Source organism: Rhea pennata, chromosome 4 (genome assembly GCF_028389875.1).
Source record: "Rhea pennata isolate bPtePen1 chromosome 4, bPtePen1.pri, whole genome shotgun sequence".
NCBI classification, from domain to species: Eukaryota; Metazoa; Chordata; class Aves; order Rheiformes; family Rheidae; genus Rhea; species Rhea pennata.
The window spans coordinates 41,226,800-41,242,569 of record NC_084666.1 but is presented as its reverse complement, the minus strand read 5'-3'; the positions used below and the strand labels follow the sequence as shown (position 1 = coordinate 41,242,569).

The window sequence follows — 15,770 nt, the reverse complement described above, 5'->3', positions numbered from 1 at the left end:
ATCATAATAATTTTCTTTGCTGCTAGCTTTGGAAAAGCATTGCAATTTCTTTTATGTAATGGGAATGTAGGGAAGTATATTATATGGGTTCTATAAAACCTAAGCTCCTTATCCTAAGCTCAATTAGTCTTACTAAAGGATAAGAAAAGCCAGGTCCAAAAAAAAGCAATTTACCCATGATATGAAAATCACTATGTCTGGTGTCTGATCCATACTGTCTCCTATATCGAGGAACAAAGTCTTGTATAAACAGGTGGCTGTTTCACCCTGTCATTGTTGACACTGGCAAATTACAGTCTAATTTCTCTTTTGTTCCTTCTTTCACACTTTTATTTGTGTTCTGAGAATTCTTATTTCTAACCCAGTCATTAGTGAAAGTCACTAGTTCTACAGATTTGTTTGACAGAGACCAGATTAAATGAAGCAATCAAAAAATATCAAGGCTGTCACTACTAGTTTATTATATTATAATCAAAGTCCAAATACCAGCTTCTTTGCAACGTTTTTCCATAAACTTGTTAATTATTAATGACTATTTTTAAGATTTAAAAAGCCCAGAATTATTGCTGGAACCAAGTTCTTAAGCTTTTTACTGGTGACAACAATAATTACATTATAGTTTTATGATTATCCAGGGAGGAAATCTTCAGTTTTTTATTCTGTAGTGTGTGTGTATGTGTGTGTGTGTGGAGGGGGTGTTTTAAGACAGAAAAACTGTGCTTCTGATTGTGGAATTACTGCTAACAATTTAGTTATTAAAAAGTAGGGAAATTATTGTAAAACTATATAGAGATATTTTTACAGCATAATGCAGAAATAGTGATATAAACTTGCTAGGGACCAACTGCGATTTTAAAAATCACCTTTAAGGAGTACCAGAGGCTGGAATTGTCTTGAAAGGCAAATATGATTATATATATATATGTGTGTGTGTGTATACATATATATACATGTATATGTTTTGGACTCATAGTAAACTTAATAGCAGTTTCTGCTTTTTCCCTCTGGTTTGCAAACAAACAAAGGCACGCAATGTGAAATGCCTTCTGGCTTCAGTATGACCAAATAGGTTGCAGCTAAACAATGCTTTTCCTGATGTGTCCGTGTGACTGTAGAGCTCCTCAGTTATAGTTTAATAGTACAACTAAATGAGCTGCCAGTGCCATTGGAAATTTTTCTGTACCTACTCCTGCGATCAGGATCTCGGTCAAGATACTCTCCGCACATGTGATAAGGGGGGAGAGTGAGGGGAGACGGCTCACCACGGTACTTCCTTCATGTTATTTTTGGATATGACTAGCATTCCTCCCCTTACACACACCCTCTTTTCCCCCCAGCCCCCTCCTCTTACATGCATTACAAGCTCATGCAAACACTCTCACGTACTCTGAAGCAAAAGCAAGAGCGAGAGTTGGACTGAGGCCAGAGGACTGAACTCGGCTTCCTCCTTGCCAGCAGGCTTTGTTCCGTGCAGCCGGGCAGCGCTGGGGAGAACGTCTTCATTGCTGCTCGCGAGTGGTTGGGATTTTGGCAGCTCCTCCGTCTATTAATTTGCTCTGTGCTCTTGCAAGCGAGGCTGAATTTAGAGCAGCACGGTTAAGAGCGGGGATAGTCGAGGAATAAAGGACACGAAACCATCAGTTATCAGCTTCTTTGGAGGGGGTGGGGGTCCATCTGTTCCACCACGGTAAGTGCCTGCCTCAAATGTATGTAAAAGTGCAAGAGACAGTGAGGTGCCTTAGCCATTTTATTGCTGGGGGCGGGGGGGAGGCATGCCTGTGATTTATACTGAGTGCGCTCAGCTACAGTGCTCTCAGAACAGTGCCTGGCAGTAAAACCTTTCTGCTCTCTACCTTCTCAAAAAGCGCTGCCAGAACATACAGATTTTAGCCAAATTCCAAAGTAGCTGTACAGTTCTGGAAAGCTTTCCAGGTGGCTTCGTTGTTGGGTTTTCTGCAGCTCTGTTTACTTTTGAATCGTGTGTGGAATAACTTTTCCTAGCAGTAAACCCATTTAAGTGTAAGAGCTGAACCGGGGAAGTCAAGATTTTTCAGCAAGGAGGATACGAACAGAACTGAAGTTCAGGGAGAATGGGGCAGTGAAAGGGATGAGATGTTTCCCAAGAGTGTTTAGCTTATAGAAACTAGGAATAAAGTTTGTTGAAATGGCCGGCATTCGTGCTAAGCTCCCCCCCCCCGCAACGCACCTTTAGCCTACGAGCCAAGTGAACCTAGTTTTGAAAACAAAAAGCCTTTGCAAGTCTACAATTTTGGGGCATACAGGTGAAAGCTAATGTACAGTGGAAAAAAACAGTATATACTTAGGTTAATGACTATCATGGAGAGGACAGGAACTGCAAAAAGAAATTTGGTTTTCTTCCAATAGTGGTGCGGCTGTTCTTGCTTTATAAAAGTGTTAACACAGCTGGCTTCTAAATTTGCTAGCATAAAGGAACCTACAGCTTTGTTACCAAGAATTTTTCTTCTTCTCTTTGTGTTTTTCTTTAGGAAAAATTTTGCAATGATCAGCACAACAGCAGGTTAATCCAACTGCCTTGCTTTCAGAAATGCCATCTAGCTGTCAAAAGAAATTCACTGTAGGGACCCATTTGTCTTAGAGCTACTGATAAGCACTGCTATCAGCATGCTATTATGTCTTGCTAGATGGGTTATCTTAACAAAGTGATAAATAAGAAAGTCTTGGAATTCAAAAGCTCAAATATATAATTTGAGGAAGGGGAAAAGGCCAGGAGAGTTGAGGTATGTGATAATATTCAAAAAAAAAAAAAAAAAAAAAAAAGAGGATTAAAAAAGGGGGGAGGGGGATAATGGGATAATGACCCTAAAAAGAGGAAGGCTTTCCTTTCTTTCCCCTTAACTCTGGCTCCTTATTTAGCTTATCAGAGATTTGCAAAGGTGAATCAAGTCACATGAAATGCAGGCTGAATGAGGGTAGCAAAGGGTACCTTGTGAAAAGGGTAGCAAGCACAGGCATTAACTGTTCTGAGCTCTTGTAGCTCTGGGTTTTTGCCCCCTCCCCCCTTTTTTTTCAGAAACTTGTAAACAAAGCTCACCCATTCTGGCTTCCTCCATTTGGAAAAATAATTTTCATGGTATGGTAATCGGTAGAAATTAAATTCTATGCCTATAGAATGACTGCAAAATAATGCTCAGCAGAATAAAGTACAATACGTTAGGAGAGTAGTGATGTCTAGTATAAATTCTGTTTGCATTACACTAAGGCACGTCTTCTCTCCATAGCTGTTACTAGCTCTATTTATAGCAAGTTATTCACTGGAATAGAATTGCACGCTACAACTAGCAAAGATTCTTTTTCAGAGCTAAAATTGGAATAGTGTTTTCCAGAGTTGGGCTCCCCCCTGCTGATGGCACCATGTCAGGTTGCCTCAGCAGTTGCTTTCAGTTTCACAATTTACGTGGGTGCTTTAATGTCATCTTTTCTCAATGATGTGGTGGAAAAATCTGACATCTTTACACTGTTTTTCCTACTTTGATATATTAAAGCGTATGTTGTTCTGACTGTGAGGTTTGGCGATGAATGTTGAGTTCAGAACTTATACACCAGAGATGGGCCTGAACCAAAACCCTGGATTCCAACATCCTTGAGCTATGAGAAAGTTAATATCAGGATCCAAGTGTCTTGGCTCTGGCCCATCTCTGTTTAAGATGAACACCACTTTGGCCACATGTTTAACTTGTTTTCTGAGGTAATTCTATTAAGACTGAAAGAAATCTTTCAACCTTTTAAGGAGGAAGTAACATTTAAAAAAATGTGTAGCTAGATAAGCATGGCTTGCTTATTTGCTGCTTAAACTTGACTTCAGGAGCCCTCAGTGCATTACATTCCCCTTCCTCTGATATTAACTTTAGAAGTAAAACATAATTAGGGATTCCTTTTGAGATATGCTGAGAAAGCCAGCAAGGTGCTAAGTGCCTAAAGTTCCTACTGACTTTAGTGGAACAGTGCAGAAGCAGCATTCATCCAGGTAGCACAAGTACATTACAGGCTTTGATCCTAAACGGTCTGCCTATGAGCTTTTAAAGAAGTGCCATGTACATTCTTACCAATGATGAAAGTTGTGGTAGCCTATAGTGAGAAGTGTGGTAGTGTGATGTAAAGGCAAGCTCAGATCGTTACTGAAGTCATGGTTATTCTGCTTTCTTAATTGCTCAACTTCTTGGAGTCTGGCCAGCTTAATGGATACAGTGGTTCTATGTGAATACAATTAAACATGCGTCTGCCAGCTGCTTGAGGTATCTCTGTTTGCTTCAGCAAGAAAAGCTGTTCTTTGGCTGTGTTGGCTCACTGTGGTTTGTGGCACAGAGCACTGATTTATTAGGCAGTAGTTGCTTTTTTTTTTTTCTTTCTTTTTTTTCCTTTTTTCCCTGAATGATTGAACTGTGATGTCACTTTTTGTCTTGGCTTTAACCTTTTAAAGAACTTTTTTACTTTGCTGCAGCCTAGTCTCTTAACACTGGAGAAGTGGGAAATGTCCCAATGTCCATTGCAGAGCAACTCTGTCTACCCCAGCACATTCCAGGGCCACCGAATCATTTGTGGTGAGAGTGATTCAGATCTGGTTAAGATGATTTAAAAGAGAGGTTATGGGCATACTGCAGTTGTGCATTTAAGAAAATACAGAGGGGTTTTTTACTGCCTGATTGAGACCACATGGCTCCAACTTACACTTTTTTTTAACATGAAAATTGTTGGCTGGATGTGCTCAAACGATTTCTTTTTTCTTTGTAATTGCCTAGAGGCTAAGAGTTGGGATAATAGCATTCAATGGTAAGGTCAGACTTAAAACAAATAGTTTTTAATGTTCCTTTAAATAAAAGGATAGATAGTTTCTTTGAATACTTTGCAGAGAATACAAACATACCTCTCTCTTACATGTGAGTAAATGTATCCCAGGAATTCTTTTGGACGTTGCAGGGGAATTGGTGACTTGTTTTGAGGAAGAGGGAGAGGGAAGATCTCCCTGTCGTAAATCACACTAAATATGTTCTGTTACAAGTGGGTAATGGAAAGTATGAAAAATAAAATAGAAGGACAGTGTCCTCTTTGACTGTACACAGTTTCATTGTGTGCTCTCAAAGTGAACCTTTTGGGCTGTGCTTGAGCAGAGTGAAAAGCCTGTATAATTATACACTTAAGTGTATGTTTAAGTGAATATAATTAATACAGTTTTCCCTTTATTTGTAAACATGATGTATATTAAGTACCAGTAGTAAATTAACTTCAGTCTGATGTGCAAGAGAAAATAATTCGCTGTGGCTATGGGTAACTTGAATTTACTGCAGAATCTTACTTAGATTATGAGGTAGATATAATATTGCTGCTAAAATACATTCTTTTTCCTTGAGGTTCTCTTCCATACTGAACTTGAATACCAGCTCATTTGATATGGTTCTGTTGTGTACCAGTCTTGCTTACATTCTTAAAAAAAAAAAAACAACCACAAAAATGAAATAAACCTCAAAGCGTCTTAACTGCAAATTTTTCTGCGTCTTAACTGCAAATTTCCATTTTGAGGATATGGCAAATTTAAGGAAAAACTTAACATCCTTAATCTCACTCAGTGGTATCTGTTGTAATTAATTAAAATATAGTTTATATCTAATCTGAGAATGAAATTGTAGTAACCTGTATTTTAGGTGTTTTATAGAGTCATAGTCTTTTATGCATACTGTTGTTTCTGGAACAGTTAAACTCTTCATCAAATCTTCTTCCTTCCTCAATATCCTCATAGTACTTTCTTCTCAGTTATACCATTTCTCCCCTAACTGGTGGACTAGCACTTGATGTAAGACTCTGATCATCCATTGAGGCCTGTCAACAGAATGCTGCTGCTTACAAAGCCCCTGCTTTGAAGGAGCTCCACCTCTGAGGCATGGCAGTGCTGGACTGCTTTCTTCAAAGGTACATTCAGCATCTGACTGTTGTTCTTTAACAGTGAAACAGCTGCTTTCCCAAGTCTCCCTGTAAGTGTGACTGTTGCATAGCTCTCTCCTTAGGGTGTGAATTTTAGACAATAGGTTTCTTTTGTATAGACATGTTCTAAATGAAAAAACAAGTTCACATATTTTCAAACTTAGAAAACAAATTAAAAGCTGCAACATTGAAAAATACTGTTTATTCTTGCGTGTGGTTGGAAGATGAGGTAAATATGAAGAACAGTTCTTACAGTATTTCAGTATACACAATAATTTATCTAGGAGTAGTGCAAGAGTATTATGCTACAGCAGCAAATCCAGTGAACAACAGTTACATCCTTTTTGCTGTCCTTAAGAACTGAGATAGTAAATTTAACTTGCTGCATATGTCCATTTGAACTAGTCTCTTGCTCGGTATTGCCTTTCGCTATTTGCCAGGATACATATGAAATTGTTTTTAACTTAAAAAAAAAAAGAAAAAAAAGAAAAAAAGAAAAAGAAAGAAAGAAAAAGAAAGAAAAAACTCTCAACCTTTAATCAGCACCCATAAATCACTGTTAGTTAATATCTACCATGTATAAACTACAATGTAAACATTTAAAACTTATTTGCTTTGAAGTACGCAATGTGTATGGGAAAACCATTAGTATTTGAATAACTGCTGTAAGTATTAATCAGAGGTCAAAATGCATCCTACAGCTCCCTGAAGTTCCTCTCTCTGAAAGGTTACTGTGTCAATGTTCAATTTTACTGTGTTAATGTACATGAAATATGTAAAAGACCAACCTGAACTGACTTGTTCGTAGCTGTTCATTTGGCATTATAATTAACCATTACTAACTGTGGCATGGATAAAGCAGTGCGATTTTGCTAAGTGTGAGAAGGCATGACTTTACGGTGCCTTGTAAAGAGCATCTTCTGCCTGGCCCCTTTCATGAGCATAAACTTCCAGAGCATCTCAGTGCTTTGCAAGTGAAGATTGTTAAGATTTTGCTGCATAGTATAGTTGGGAATAATAAGTGATTGCTCTAATCCTTGTGTGTCCATCTGAACATCGGAATGGCCTTTGGGAGAGCTCTAGGGCAGTTTTTGATAGGGCTGTTAAGGTTATATAGCTATTAATTGAGGAGTTAATCTGTAATTAGAGGGACATTTGTCATTCTTGCCACACTTTATGACTCCTTGTGCAGCTTCTCTGACTGTAATGTTGATGCCATCTGTGTTGCACTGCTCATAGATCCCTTCTCTTTCACCCATTTTCCAAACATTAGAAAGAGGCATGATGGAAAGGGCTGGAAATAAGAATTCTAGGATTTACTTGGGCCACAACGAGTATGTGTAAATTCCAATCATTCAAGTAAGGAGTGGACCTTAAGGAAGCTTGAGCACTGACCCTGATCCTGTTGGATTCATATGGAATATTTTATTTTCCAGTAAAAATTACTTTTCATGGTGTTTCATATTGCTATTTTCATAATGTTTTGTGAAAAATATGCCTGGTGTGCCTCGTGACATCGTGGGCTAGGCCAGCATATGTCAGCAGGTGGCAGGAATCTTGGAAGTGAAGTGGAAGTGAAGACCATTTGGAGGCAGGTGGGCGCTGGCCAGAGCTATGCAGGCAGTAACTGAAGCTCGTAGAGTGATGGGGCATGTGTGCTTTTGAATCCTACCATACTGTCACCTGGCAGCCATGGATTAAGCTGGTCTGGCCAGCCTGGAGCCAAGATCTTGAGCAAGAGCCAGGCTGCGTCTTGCAGTCAGTGAGAGTGGGAAAAGGTGCTATAAGTGTACTCAACAGATGCTGAACAGGTAGCTCTCAGCTAATCAACGCTAATTAGGTAAAGGTGAAGGACAGTTCTCTGGTCTGGCTCAGGCGGTGAATGTAGTCCTCCGCTAAAGAGGGTCCTGTGGGTTTTAAAGGGTGCAGCAGTGCAGAGGTTAACCAGGCTGACAGGTATCTATTTGCAAAAGGAAGTGGTGCTTTGTCCATGCTGTAAAATTGCTGTGAAGGGATGCAGCAGCTAAGCGTGCTGCGGAAGTGGTGGCATACCTCGGGAAGTGTCCGGGACAGAGAGTGGGAGAACTGAGGCAGGTTCCAAGCACAGGCAATTGTCCTTCCCCAACTTCCCCTTCCTGTAGGCTGCTGTTTCAGCTAGAGCATTTCATATAACCCAGCTGAAATCTGGTCTAGGAAATCACAGACATTATCAGAGAGTCAAAGCCTTGACTTTCAGCTCTTTTAACAGGTGGCTTTTTACTATGCTGTTCATTGTACCTACCCCCAAGGTAGGGTGTAGGAAAAGAGCATATCCAAGAAAAATATGGGTGCTTGTAAAGATGGCAGCTGTTACATAGAGATCAAACCCTTTCTTTAACCAGCAACTATAAATGTATTTGGTAATACTATGCTATGAATTGGGATAGGTATAATCAGTATTACTGTTTTGCTAGTTGATGTTGCAGGTTAATTCAGAAAGCTTCCAGTTTCAGTCCAGACCAGTAGGCACAGAAATTACTTAACTTGTTACTAGTGTGGGTTTGCATAGTGTCCGAGTCCTCTGGCTCTTCTAGATATTCATCTATTTTTGAAGGAAAGCAAATTTTAGATGGCTGGCTGTAATTCAACAATTTTAAAAGATGTATCAGCAGCTCTAGTGTTAACAATTTTCTTAGTGTCTCTTTAAATAGTTCTGTGAACATTTTCCAGTTGTCTATATATAAAGCAGTCAATGCCACTGAATCTGAATTACAACTTTAAGAAGGTATGCCAGCATGACTATAAAACATAGAGCAAAATTTAGCTGTACTGATGAAGGAGACTTCAGCATATTCAAGAAGGACTACAGCCATAGGTTAAGAAAAAATTTGACAAATTTTGACAAAATTGTTGTTTGGCCTTGACTGTTTAATTTTTATTGGCTTTTGTGGTGTCAAGCAAAAATGGAAAATAAAGAAAAAGTTCAAAATAATTAACATTTAAAGACTTCAATGTATAAAAGGACCAGTATTTTAAGTTAAAATTGAACTGAAATGGTCCAAATTTCTGCTGCTGCTTACTGTTTCAGGCACTGCTAAAGAAGAATATTCAAACAGGAAAACTCCAAACCAGAAACAGCAGAATAGTCCTTGTTACAATTTCATTTACAAACAAGAAAATACTAGGAAATAGTTGATTAAAAAAAAAAAAAAAAAAAAAAAAAAGGACCAGAACATCAGAAGTAACTAGAGAAATTTTTTGAAATCACCAAGGCACTTGAATTTTTTTTTCGAGATTTTTGTCTATTTACATTGTTAGGTACTGAAGCCTCAAAATTTTCCTCTGTATCTTTCAGTTCGTATTTCTTTTTCATTCCCAGGGCTGTTTTTTCCTCCCCTTCCCCTTCCCTCTCTTCCCCCCTTTTTTCCTCTCTTCCCCCCTTTTTTCCTCTCTTCCCCCCTTTTTTCCTCTCTTCCCCCCTTTTTTCCTCTCTTCCCCCCTGTTTTCCTCTCTTCCCCCCTGTTTTCCTCTCTTCCCCCCTGTTTTCCTCTCTTCCCCCCTGTTTTCCTCTCTTCCCCCCCTGTTTTCCTCTCTTCCCCCCCTGTTTTCCTCTCTTCCCCCCCTGTTTTCCTCTCTTCCCCCCCTGTTTCCCTCTCTTCCCCCCCTGTTTCCCTCTCTTCCCCCCCTGTTTCCCTCTCTTCCCCCCCTGTTTCCCTCTCTTCCCCCCCTGTTTCCCTCTCTTCCCCCCCTGTTTCCCTCTCTTCCCCCCCTGTTTCCCTCTCTTCCCCCCCTGTTTTCCTCTCTTCCCCCCCCTGTTTCCCTCTCTTCCCCCCCTGTTTCCCTCTCTTCCCCCCCTTTTTCCCTCTCTTCCCCCCCTTTTTTTTTCAAGATTAATAGTGAAAATAAGTTTCTCCTTATTTGGATCATGAGTAGATATGTGTCTGTCCAAAGCAATCTGATAGATCAATATGAATGATACTCCTTCATCAGAAGGCATACAGACACTAAGTTTTTAAAAATTTTTTACACTAAATTTATATATTGAGTCAAAAGAGAAACAGTTATGCCATTAATAAAGCTGGAGAGGCTCATGCCTTTGATTAAAGCACTCCTGAACTTTGAGTGTGGGGATCAAAGGTGGAAGAACTAAGAAATCTTGACTTAAATTTAAGAGGAAAGCTCAACCAACAAAAATTACAGCAAATTTCTTCAAAGCTGAGTTTTTGAATCTTCATCAGATACACCAAAAAGTGTCTCAGAGGTATGGTTTATGGCCATTTAGAAAAGTCTACTAGTCAAAGTTCATTCAGTGTCATTAAGCTACAAATGAATAATTCTAATCAGCATTTAAAAGAGGAAGCCTTCTCAGCCTAGAGTTCTTGCTATCCAGAAGAGTAATTTACTGATACACGGAATGGAGTAGGCTTGTCTGTGGCTAGTGATTTTAATTTCTTAATTTAAGGAAAGCAGATTTCATTGTGACTAGAATAAAATCCTTTGCTGGTACATATTCTGTTAGATATATAATAATTCTTTTTGTCACTGAACTGTAAACATATTTCATTCTTCTATCTGTTCTTTAAAAGGGCTTTTTTTTTTTTTAACATTGCTCACATTGGCAAAGAATCTCACTTGCCCAAATTAATTTACACCCTTAAGCAGAATATTGGTTATACCAATGCGGACCTACAGTGTATATATTTGATTGGATGACTTTTATAATAGCTTTGACACATTTTGTTTTTCTGATGGTCCTAAGGGCACTTCAGTGAAGACTGTTTTATGCCTAACAGAGAAGAATTATGATGGCCATTTACAGAAATCATTATATAGAGCTTTAAGCTTCATGCCAGCAACTTCAGCCAAACCATCCTTTGTATATGATTGCTTTTGCTGTCTGCTAATGCATGAGGCAGACGTAGTCATGCTTCGGCTATATATTTGCCATCAAGATACAGGTGAATAGATCAGTGTTATCTTTTCTGCCTTAATTCATTAGTGTATAATATTCTGCATGGGTTTTCATCAACATCCCTGCAACTTTCTGAATACAGGCCATCATAATCTTGCATGCTTCAGTGATAGAAGTTTACTTCTTTGGCATCCCAGAATTTCAAGGCCTGTGTCTAGTACTGAAAATTGTGATCAGTGAGGTGTTGAGGTGCTTGTTCTCTACATCCTGAGATTCTCCACCCGGTGATGCCAGTCTCTGCAGGCTGACCTACGCCAAGTAAGTGTGATTGCTGTCGTACGGAATGCAAGTCCCTGGCAGCTTTCTTCCTTTGTTCTCAGCTACTGAGTTGCTGATCTAATCTGCAGGAAGCAAGTATTTTATCTTCTGATTAACAAAGTTACGGTTACTGGTGTGCTCTCTTGGAAGCAACCTATAGAAAAAGAAGGGACATGATGGTGGGAACAGTATCCGTCTAAGAATGAAACATTTAAGTATTGGATGTGTAGGGTCTCATTTTCTACTTAATCCAGTCTGCTTTATCTAATATTGCAGATGCAAATAAAAGGGCTTTGCTATTCAGCTACAATAATATAGATAAATGTCTCCTGTAAGCATCGTTTAATTGTGCCTATAAAAAGCATGGCAATTGAAATAAATGTCATAGTTTATTTCATAGTTTTGTATGCTTTAGAACTCTAGCAAGATGCCTACCAGTTTTGAGGGTAAGCCTGCAAGGCATCACATGCCACAGCTGCCACTCTTGTATATTCAGTATGAGTTAGATTGTGTTGTGGATGTGGGTTTCTTTTTACTGATAGTTAATTTGACAGTTTTTTAGGGTTCATGATTCAGTGTTTTTTGGTTTTTGTGAACCAGAGTGATTGGTCTAAAATATTTTTCACCTTCTTTTAACTATTATGGTTTTGAAAAGAAGCATTACTGCCTCTTTCCTCACCTGTAATCTATGTGTCAGCCATGAAATCACCTCTAACTAAACCATATTAAATGCAAATGCACCTTATGTCCAGAACTGAAACTATGTAGATGCAGTTTTATCCTCGTAACACTTTGTATTTCTGCTCTCACAGTATAAAACATTATTCCATTGAAAGATTGTACCTCGCAGTTCTGTTACAAGTTCCCCTCCCAATATGAAAAATAATTATTTTGTGAAATATGAAAAAATATGAAATGTGAAAAAATATTTACGGCATGCTAGTTCAAAATGCTTTTCTGATCAAAGGACTATACAGCTATAAGGGAGAGCTCTGGTGAGTGCTACATTTGGGTTGTAGTAGATATGCATTCCATTCCAGCTAGACATGCAATCGTGTTAATTCCAGAAGCCCCAACAGTTCTTTATATTTGAAAGATGTCCAACACTTCACATGAGATTATTAAATATTTTTGTTTTCATCCTGTTGTAACAGTCTTGACAGCTTTTATTTGCTTTCTGTAATCTCATTAATTTCATATCGAGCCCTAGTAGTAGCAATTTGATAGATCTACGTAAGTCAAGTGATAGTATCTGCAATTTAAGTAAACAGTTAAAATTATTTAGTCAATGCATAAGAGTCCTCTTTGCATAACAGCACTCAGAATTAACAGAAATCATCTGCATAAAGCCCTTCCATGACAGTAAGTGAATAGACCTTGATATCCAATACTTTATTGACATGCAGTATGTATAAGAACTCACGTCAATCTGTTCATTCAGGTGTGGCTTTTTAAAGCCTGACTGATAATTTTATGGCTGACAGTCTGTATGGTAATGCAAGGTCAGGGTCTAATCATATCTTGGAGAGCCTAGTCAGTGCATGGACGGCGGTCTTAGGGGTAGGACAGGGGGACCTGAGTTCTGACCTCTTACGTGTCTGCGGTAGGAAAGTGCTTCACCTCTGTTTCTCAACTAATAACACGTATCTAATTATCTAATTACTGTTTCAGTGCTCAGAGTCCTATTGATTGAGCTTGCTATTTGTGAAATTATTTGAAAAGCCTACGTCAAAAAGGTTTCTTCAGAGGAGTGCTTTACTAGGCTACCTCAGACACATGGACATGTGCTTCTGGCCATGTGCAGAGTAGCTGGCAGAGAAATATTATTTTGAACTGTTAGACCCTGTCTAGACTGTTGCTACCAAGTGGTCCAATGTTCATATTCATTGTGCTACATGCTCCAAACAATTTTGATGAATATTCTTACTCAAAATACACCTAAACTAATAGAATGGAAAAATAGAAGAGGGGAGGAAAGGATGGAAAACAGATAAGATGGAGAATAGACCGTGTGAAAGTGAGAATATTTCTGATGTTGCATGTTTGGGTTCTGCTTCTGACACGCTAAACTGTAACTCAGTTGTAAGGTACTTCCCTCACTTCTGACTGTCACTACAGGGCAGATTGCATTTGAAGACTGCTTTTTAAAATGTATGGAATATCTTACCATAACTACCTTTAAACATTTAAGAAAGATCTATGGAAGATAAAACAGGCAGAGCTTCCTTGTTCATCTTTAGAATCCATTTTAAAGAGAGAGAGAGAGAGACTCTTTTAGCTATAGGTGAAAATCATGGAGCAGCAGTTCTACTTTAGAATGTAATATTCTGATTTTTTGAAAAGAGTTAATAATTTCATGTAACAAATCAGCAAATGAATCAATTTGTGCTGGCACAACAACAGACACAAGCAGAAGGGGGCTGCCTGACATACTGACAAATGAATTAGTGGAACAATCTGAAAGTCAGATAATGTCTACCACACTCTGACTTCAGGGTAAGATGTTCCAGGCCCAAGAAGGAAGTTGTACAAAAACATTAAATTTAATTGCCTGTCAGAAAGAAAGAAATTACTGCTCTATGTCTGGAAGTTCATACCATAAAACTATAGGGGTTCCTACGCGGTAACTAGTTAACTTCAAGAACTGTGTGTTTCAGGTGCTGGGCTTTTTCTTGTGCTCTGTGCTGAATTCTGCGTAGAGTGTTTCTCAATTCTGTGATAACTATCTGAGAGTATAAAAGTGTGGAAAATGAAGGGTTATATATAGTAATTATTTAAACCTCAGTTACATTAGAAATCATATATAGAGCGAGATAGATATGCATATAACCACTTAAAATAATTTTAACTTGGAAATTGCTGACTCTGTAGTTCTGCCCCTTTTGTGAGTGCAGTTTTCCATTTTCCACATCTATAAATCACTTAGTCTTTGTTCTTTGATACATGGAAACGGCTTGCGTGTTTATTAGCATCAGAGGCATGCTACTGCCTGTTTTGCAATAGAATTCAAAACATATAAAATACTTTCCAAAGAAACAGAGCTTCCAGAGAAATATGAAATCTAAAAAGACAAAATTAGGAAGATGCTTAGAACATTATAGAACAAAGTGAAGTTGCTCATCTTTTCTGTTTTAAGCTGCTGGATTTTCTAATGTGAGCTTGTACTTTAGTTGGCACTTCCTCTCATTTATGGCTCATACCACCTACAGTTTCCGACATAGGCCATTCTGAAATCCAGGTGTATGTATCTAAAACAATTGCATGAACATTCTTTTTCTGTATCTATTGTCTTGCTCTTTACTTCTTTTTACTTTGTTTTGCTTTGTTCTTTTTTTTTAAACTCTGAAACCCTGGTAGGTTACAGATGGTTTTATGAATTATTCCTGAAACAAACCACCTTCTTCCAAATATAAATAAGTGCTGTAATTTGAGAATTTTTTTTTTTTTTTTAATAACTGTGGGGTCGTTGTTGCTTGCTGGTATTTCCAGCCCAATTTCTCTCACTCTATTTTTTTCCCTGAAATTTGCATGCTTTGATGATTAAAATTTTGGGGGCTCATTTTGAGGAAAATAATTTAATCAATTCAATCTTGGCTTTTAACAGCTGTGAATTTGAAGTTGAAGATACTTTGTTGTCAAGCAATGCTGATTTGGTTCTAATTGAAACTTGTTCCAGTTTCACCATGTAAAGAGAATGTGAAAAAATTATTGTCAGGCGCAACCATCAGAGTTGCTGATCAGAGTGGCTTCCTTCATTGCTGAAATACAGAGCTGTAGTTGAGTAGAGCAAAGAATTCTTTTGACGAAATCCTGCAAGAAGGTGCCCTACTTTGACTTTTGTCCTTAACTGTACATGGGTAATAAGGCTGTGGACCACTGCTGTACCCGGAGAGAACAACGTGAACTACAGGCAGGATCTCTGCTGTAACTCTGAATATCTTGTTTGGAGCTGTCAGAAACTCAAGCTACCTTCACAGTTGATTTCTCTGGGCATAGGATCTCTTCACTAAATATCTCATGTGGTATCAACATCAATGGACTAGACAGCTGCAGTCAAAATGAGTAAGTTAAGCAGAGCGTTGTCCCGCAAGAAAAGCTAACAGAAAGAGACCTGGAAAACCTACACAAGAATGGAGGGAAGGAATTTTCCTCTAGACAGGAGTAAGCTAGAGATTATCTGTGGAGCTACTGCAGCCCGCTAACAGCGGTAGATGCTACTGCCTCCTTCTCGTGGGAACTTTGGAGCCCAGGGCTCAATTGGTCACATCTGTAGCTTCTTTCACCTCTCCTCCTTGAATCCTTGGAAAAAGGGTGATGCCCAGGGTGACTTTAGAGAGACCGTAATGGCAGGCTAAGATCTTGAGCTATGTCGTGGAAATGCAGCCATTTTGCTATTCCTCTGGTGCTTTTGTACTCTCCTGGGAAGACAGTATTAATCCCTGAGTACATAATCCTGCAATTTACTTAGCTCTATGTGAAGCCCTTACTGAAATCAGTGAGAGCAACCACTGAAGAGTCAGTTACAATCTGTATAAGCAATAGACCCATTTGTAATACAGTGCACTTCTTATTAAATGGCTTCTATGGTTTTCAGCGTGTTAAACCG

At 38.7% G+C, this 15,770-nt stretch overlaps 1 protein-coding gene across 5 annotated transcripts in view; it reads left to right on the top strand.

Moving 5' to 3' along the window:
- The window catches only part of PALLD (palladin, cytoskeletal associated protein), a 211,971-nt gene that overhangs the window by 51,324 nt on the left and 144,877 nt on the right, over positions 1-15,770 (top strand). Inside the window, exon 1 of one of the 5 annotated variants that reach the window (XM_062573800.1) lies at positions 1,673-1,687. The exons of the other annotated variants lie outside the window; for them this stretch is intronic. The gene's annotated coding sequence lies outside the window, so the exon portion shown is untranslated. Of the gene's footprint in view, positions 1-1,672; positions 1,688-15,770 lie in introns of those variants that run through there. 5 annotated transcript variants of the gene reach the window in all.